Source organism: Schistocerca nitens, chromosome 7 (assembly GCF_023898315.1).
Source record: "Schistocerca nitens isolate TAMUIC-IGC-003100 chromosome 7, iqSchNite1.1, whole genome shotgun sequence".
NCBI lineage: Eukaryota > Metazoa > Arthropoda > Insecta > Orthoptera > Acrididae > Schistocerca > Schistocerca nitens.
The window spans coordinates 142,774,437-142,781,264 of record NC_064620.1 but is presented as its reverse complement, the minus strand read 5'-3'; positions in this window follow the sequence as shown (position 1 = coordinate 142,781,264).

The following is a 6,828-nucleotide window of genomic DNA, read 5'->3' as shown; positions in this document are numbered from 1 at the left end:
AGCTCGGACTGTAAAACGTGTCTCCTTAAATTGGACGTTGCGTAAATCCTGTCGATACGACTGGCAGAATGGCTGGTGGTATAGGTGAAACCGAGCTGATCACCATGTTTTAGTTCCCAAGTATCTAACAGATGGAATTCTCTGACGATGTTCTCCAGCTCCAGAGATTTGTTAAAATTTGGCGTCTGATCTTTGGGATTCAGCACGCAATTAAAGTCACCCGCAAATATTATTTGTTCAAATCGCACCGCGAAAAGGGGGGCGATGTCCTCCTTGAAAAATTCGGCCCTGCGGCGCTTGTTTCCGGTTCCTGACGGGGCATAGATGTTGATAAACCTGGTGTTGTTTATCGTGACAGCGAGACCTCTACTGTTCGGCAGTTTCGTCACGTCTGTAAGTAGGATCCCCTCTTTAGTCATAATCGCTGTGCCGAGGCTATTGTCATTGCCCGGATTGATGACGGCGTTGTAGCCAGTGATGTCGTCCAAACGGATAGCCGTTACTTCTTGCAGCATTAAGATGTCAACATCAGCGGCGTACAGAAAATCTTGGAGATTTCTCAGATTGAGGGTGCTGCTAATTTTATTTATATTCAAGGTCGCAATTCTGTACGCCTGCAAGGACGTCATGTGGACTATACCGCGTCAGGTGGGATACTATTTGCCAGGTGAAGTGGATGTGTGCTCTACTTAGAAGAAGTCGGCATCATCATCTTCTGCACGAGCGTCTTTGATGGTGGTTTGTTGCCGGGTGGACACATCTTGTCGACGGTCGGGTGCCGTCCGTCCTGAACGTTGTGGTATGTCAGCCATCTCTGCATCATGGTTTTGCTCCTCGATGTCATCCGCCCAATCTCGCGTGCACGTAACTTCCCGCGTGTCCGTTTTTGGTACAGGTGGAGGGTCCTTCGGACTAGCTGGACCGTCTGGAATGTGGATTCCACGGTCGGGTTCAGTGTTCTCATTTCGGGTCTTCTTCTTTGTTGTTCGATCTTCCAGAGGAGTTGCCTGTGTCGTCTCCGCCAGTTCTTGGCCTATCTGTTTCGCCTTTTCACGCAGGATTGGCGCGATTTCTGCTGCTCCCTGTCGGGCTATTCGACGTTTCTTCCGTTTCTTCGGTGAAACAGTTGTAGGCTGCTGGTCATTATCCTCCGACGTGGCAACCGTGTCCTCTTTTTGTTGCCCGACTTCTTCGAGTGGTTTGCACATGCCTTCTTCTGCCGTCTTAGCCTGGTCTTGTTCTGCACGTCTGTCAGTTTCTTCGTCTTGTGAGTGTGCTGGACCTGTAGCTTCTGTGTTGCTAGTATCCATGGCTACGTTTCCATCGGGAACGTCGGCGGAAGGAACCACCGCCCTGTCGAAACACATGTCTGGGGCGACGTCACTGCGAATTGCGGCGGCGTACGTCACGGGTAGCGTGGCCATCTGACTAGGCGGGTCTCGCTCCCCAGTCGGCAGTTGCGTCACACGCCGTTGAACACACTGCGTGCGGACGTGTTGGGTCGAACCACAACCCGAGCAGGTTCTCGGCTGCCCATCGTAAATGATGATCGCTCGATATCCACCAATCCAGAGATACGATGGGATATGTTTCAGCATGTCAATCTTAACTTGCCTGACTCCATTTAATACTGGATACTTGTGCAAGCTAGACCATTTTTCGGCGACATTGCTGACAATGGTGCCATAGTCTCTCAGTTTGTTGTTAATCTCCTCGGACGTTATTTCAAAGGGGAGCTCAAAGATTCGAACCGTTCTTATTCCCATTCCGGCACGCGAAACCGTGACCTGCCCTATGTGTCCGTCTGAATGTTTGAATTTTGCCACCCCACCACATGCTTCTACAATTTGGTCGCACTTGTCAGAACTGGATAACTTAAGGAACACAGTCGGACTGACAATCGACAGGTGAATTCCAATCAATTCATCCACTTTGACCTTAAAAGTTTCTTCGATAAATGCCTCAACTTCGTAAGATTTCGGTCGGGAGTAGTTCGGATCGAAAATCAACTTCAAAGTATCGCGTCGCGTTGTCTGCTCCATTATGTCATTCTAGAAATGTGATCGTGGACTATAACTAACGCCGAATGCGCGCACTCACCACACAGCGCCGGCCGCTCGCAGCGACGATGTAAACACCGCAACAGCCGCTCCGCACGTCCGCACAGCACGGCCGCCGGCGGCGGAAACCAACTGAGCTACCGAAGCACGACTCACGCCCGGTACTCACAGCTTTACTTCTGCCAGTACCTCGCCTCCTACCTTCCAAACTTTACAGAAGCTCTCCTGCGAACCTTGCAGAACTAGCACTCCTGAAAGAAAGGATATTGCGGAGACATGGCTTAGCCACAGCCTGGGGGATGTTTCCAGAATGAGATTTTCACTCTGCAGCGGAGTGTGCGCTGATATGAAACTTCCTGGCAGATTAAAACTGTGTGCCCGACCGAGACTCGAACTCGGGACCTTTGCCTTTCGCGGCACGTGCTCTACCAACTGAGCTACCGAAGCACGACTCACGCCCGGTACTCACAGCTTTACTTCTGCCAGTACCTCGCCTCCTACCTTCCAAACTTTACAGAAGCTCTCCTGCGAACCTTGCAGAACTAGCACTCCTGAAAGAAAGGATATTGCGGAGACATGGCTTAGCCACAGCCTGGGGGATGTTTCCAGAATGAGATTTTCACTCTGCAGCGGAGTGTGCGCTGATATGAAACTTCCTGGCAGATTAAAACTGTGTGCCCGACCGAGACTCGAACTCGGGACCTTTGCCTTTCGCGGGCAAGTGCTCTACCAACTGAGCTACCGAAGCACGACTCACGCCCGGTACTCACAGCTTTACTTCTGCCAGTACCTCGCCTCCTACCTTCCAAACTTTACAGAAGCTCTCCTGCGAACCTTGCAGAACTAGCACTCCTGAAAGAAAGGATATTGCGGAGACATGGCTTAGCCACAGCCTGGGGGATGTTTCCAGAATGAGATTTTCACTCTGCAGCGGAGTGTGCGCTGATATGAAACTTCCTGGCAGATTAAAACTGTGTGCCCGACCGAGACTCGAACTCGGGATCTTTGCCTTTCGCGGGCAAGTGCTCTACCAACTGAGCTACCGAAGCACGACTCACGCCCGGTACTCACAGCTGTGGCTAAGCCATGTCTCCGCAATATCCTTTCTTTCAGGAGTGCTAGTTCTGCAAGGTTCGCAGGAGAGCTTCTGTAAAGTTTGGAAGGTAGGAGGCGAGGTACTGGCAGAAGTAAAGCTGTGAGTACCGGGCGTGAGTCGTGCTTCGGTAGCTCAGTTGGTAGAGCACTTGCCCGCGAAAGGCAAAGGTCCCGAGTTCGAGTCTCGGTCGGGCACACAGTTTTAATCTGCCAGGAAGTTTCATATCAGCGCACACTCCGCTGCAGAGTGAAAATCTCATTCTGGAAACATCCCCCAGGCTGTGGCTAAGCCATGTCTCCGCAATATCCTTTCTTTCAGGAGTGCTAGTTCTGCAAGGTTCGCAGGAGAGCTTCTGTAAAGTTTGGAAGGTAGGAGGCGAGGTACTGGCAGAAGTAAAGCTGTGAGTACCGGGCGTGAGTCGTGCTTCGGTAGCTCAGTTGGTAGAGCACTTGCCCGCGAAAGGCAAAGGTCCCGAGTTCGAGTCTCGCTCGGGCACACAGTTTTAATCTGCCAGGAAGTTTCATATCAGCGCACACTCCGCTGCAGAGTGAAAATCTCATTCTGGAAACATCCCCCAGGCTGTGGCTAAGCCATGTCTCCGCAATATCCTTTCTTTCAGGAGTGCTAGTTCTGCAAGGTTCGCAGGAGAGCTTCTGTAAAGTTTGGAAGGTAGGAGGCGAGGTACTGGCAGAAGTAAAGCTGTGAGTACCGGGCGTGAGTCGTGCTTCGGTAGCTCAGTTGGTAGAGCACTTGCCCGCGAAAGGCAAAGGTCCCGAGTTCGAGTCTCGGTCGGGCACACAGTTTTAATCTGCCAGGAAGTTTCATATCAGCGCACACTCCGCTGCAGAGTGAAAATCTCATTCTGGAAACATCCCCCAGGCTGTGGCTAAGCCATGTCTCCGCAATATCCTTTCTTTCAGGAGTGCTAGTTCTGCAAGGTTCGCAGGAGAGCTTCTGTAAAGTTTGGAAGGTAGGAGGCGAGGTACTGGCAGAAGTAAAGCTGTGAGTACCGGGCGTGAGTCGTGCTTCGGTAGCTCAGTTGGTAGAGCACTTGCCCGCGAAAGGCAAAGTTCCCGAGTTCGAGTCTCGCTCGGGCACACAGTTTTAATCTGCCAGGAAGTTTCATATCAGCGCACACTCCGCTGCAGAGTGAAAATCTCATTCTGGAAACATCCCCCAGGCTGTGGCTAAGCCATGTCTCCGCAATATCCTTTCTTTCAGGAGTGCTAGTTCTGCAAGGTTCGCAGGAGAGCTTCTGTAAAGTTTGGAAGGTAGGAGGCGAGGTACTGGCAGAAGTAAAGCTGTGAGTACCGGGCGTGAGTCGTGCTTCGGTAGCTCAGTTGGTAGAGCACTTGCCCGCGAAAGGCAAAGGTCCAGAGTTCGAGTCTCGGTCGGGCACACAGTTTTAATCTGCCAGGAAGTTTCATATCAGCGCACACTCCGCTGCAGAGTGAAAATCTCATTCTGGAAACATCCCCCAGGCTGTGGCTAAGCCATGTCTCCGCAATATCCTTTCTTTCAGGAGTGCTAGTTCTGCAAGGTTCGCAGGAGAGCTTCTGTAAAGTTTGGAAGGTAGGAGGCGAGGTACTGGCAGAAGTAAAGCTGTGAGTACCGGGCGTGAGTCGTGCTTCGGTAGCTCAGTTGGTAGAGCACTTGCCCGCGAAAGGCAAAGGTCCCGAGTTCGAGTCTCGGTCGGGCACACAGTTTTAATCTGCCAGGAAGTTTCATATCAGCGCACACTCCGCTGCAGAGTGAAAATCTCATTCTGGAAACATCCCCCAGGCTGTGGCTAAGCCATGTCTCCGCAATATCCTTTCTTTCAGGAGTGCTAGTTCTGCAAGGTTCGCAGGAGAGCTTCTGTAAAGTTTGGAAGGTAGGAGGCGAGGTACTGGCAGAAGTGAAGCTGTGAGTACCGGGCGTGAGTCGTGCTTCGGTAGCTCAGTTGGTAGAGCACTTGCCCGCGAAAGGCAAAGGTCCCGAGTTCGAGTCTCGCTCGGGCACACAGTTTTAATCTGCCAGGAAGTTTCATATCAGCGCACACTCCGCTGCAGAGTGAAAATCTCATTCTGGAAACATCCCCCAGGCTGTGGCTAAGCCATGTCTCCGCAATATCCTTTCTTTCAGGAGTGCTAGTTCTGCAAGGTTCGCAGGAGAGCTTCTGTAAAGTTTGGAAGGTAGGAGGCGAGGTACTGGCAGAAGCAAAGCTGTGAGTACCGGGCGTGAGTCGTGCTTCGGTAGCTCAGTTGGTAGAGCACTTGCCCGCGAAAGGCAAAGGTCCCGAGTTCGAGTCTCGGTCGGGCACACAGTTTTAATCTGCCAGGAAGTTTCATATCAGCGCACACTCCGCTGCAGAGTGAAAATCTCATTCTGGAAACATCCCCCAGGCTGTGGCTAAGCCATGTCTCCGCAATATCCTTTCTTTCAGGAGTGCTAGTTCTGCAAGGTTCGCAGGAGAGCTTCTGTAAAGTTTGGAAGGTAGGAGGCGAGGTACTGGCAGAAGTAAAGCTGTGAGTACCGGGCGTGAGTCGTGCTTCGGTAGCTCAGTTGGTAGAGCACTTGCCCGCGAAAGGCAAAGGTCCCGAGTTCGAGTCTCGGTCGGGCACACAGTTTTAATCTGCCAGGAAGTTTCATATCAGCGCACACTCCGCTGCAGAGTGAAAATCTCATTCTGGAAACATCCCCCAGGCTGTGGCTAAGCCATGTCTCCGCAATATCCTTTCTTTCAGGAGTGCTAGTTCTGCAAGGTTCGCAGGAGAGCTTCTGTAAAGTTTGGAAGGTAGGAGGCGAGGTACTGGCAGAAGTAAAGCTGTGAGTACCGGGCGTGAGTCGTGCTTCGGTAGCTCAGTTGGTAGAGCACTTGCCCGCGAAAGGCAAAGGTCCCGAGTTCGAGTCTCGGTCGGGCACACAGTTTTAATCTGCCAGGAAGTTTCATATCAGCGCACACTCCGCTGCAGAGTGAAAATCTCATTCTGGAAACATCCCCCAGGCTGTGGCTAAGCCATGTCTCCGCAATATCCTTTCTTTCAGGAGTGCTAGTTCTGCAAGGTTCGCAGGAGAGCTTCTGTAAAGTTTGGAAGGTAGGAGGCGAGGTACTGGCAGAAGTAAAGCTGTGAGTACCGGGCGTGAGTCGTGCTTCGGTAGCTCAGTTGGTAGAGCACTTGCCCGCGAAAGGCAAAGGTCCCGAGTTCGAGTCTCGGTCGGGCACACAGTTTTAATCTGCCAGGAAGTTTCAACAATGATATCGTTGGACAAATGTGATACAGCTGCCCAAATCAGCACCGAGCCCCAACCATATTTCACTCTTGTTACGTAAACTCAACGAGGAGTTGGAACAGTGTGAAAGAAGACTCATCCGACCAAATAAGTTTTTTCCACTGCTCTCCATGTTGATGCTGTTGTGGTCTTCAGTCCTGAGACTGGTTTGATGCAGCTCTCCATGCTACTCTATCCTGTGCAAGCTTTTTCATCTCCCAGTACCTACTGCAACCTACATCCTTCTGAATCTGCTTAGTGTATTCATCTCTTGGTCTCCCTCTACGATTTTTACCCTCCACGCTGCCCTCCAATACTAAATTGGTGATCCCTTGATGCCTCAGAACATGTCCGACCAACCGATCCCTTCTTCTGGTCAAGTTGTGCCACAAACTTCTCTTCTTCCCAATCCTATTCAAT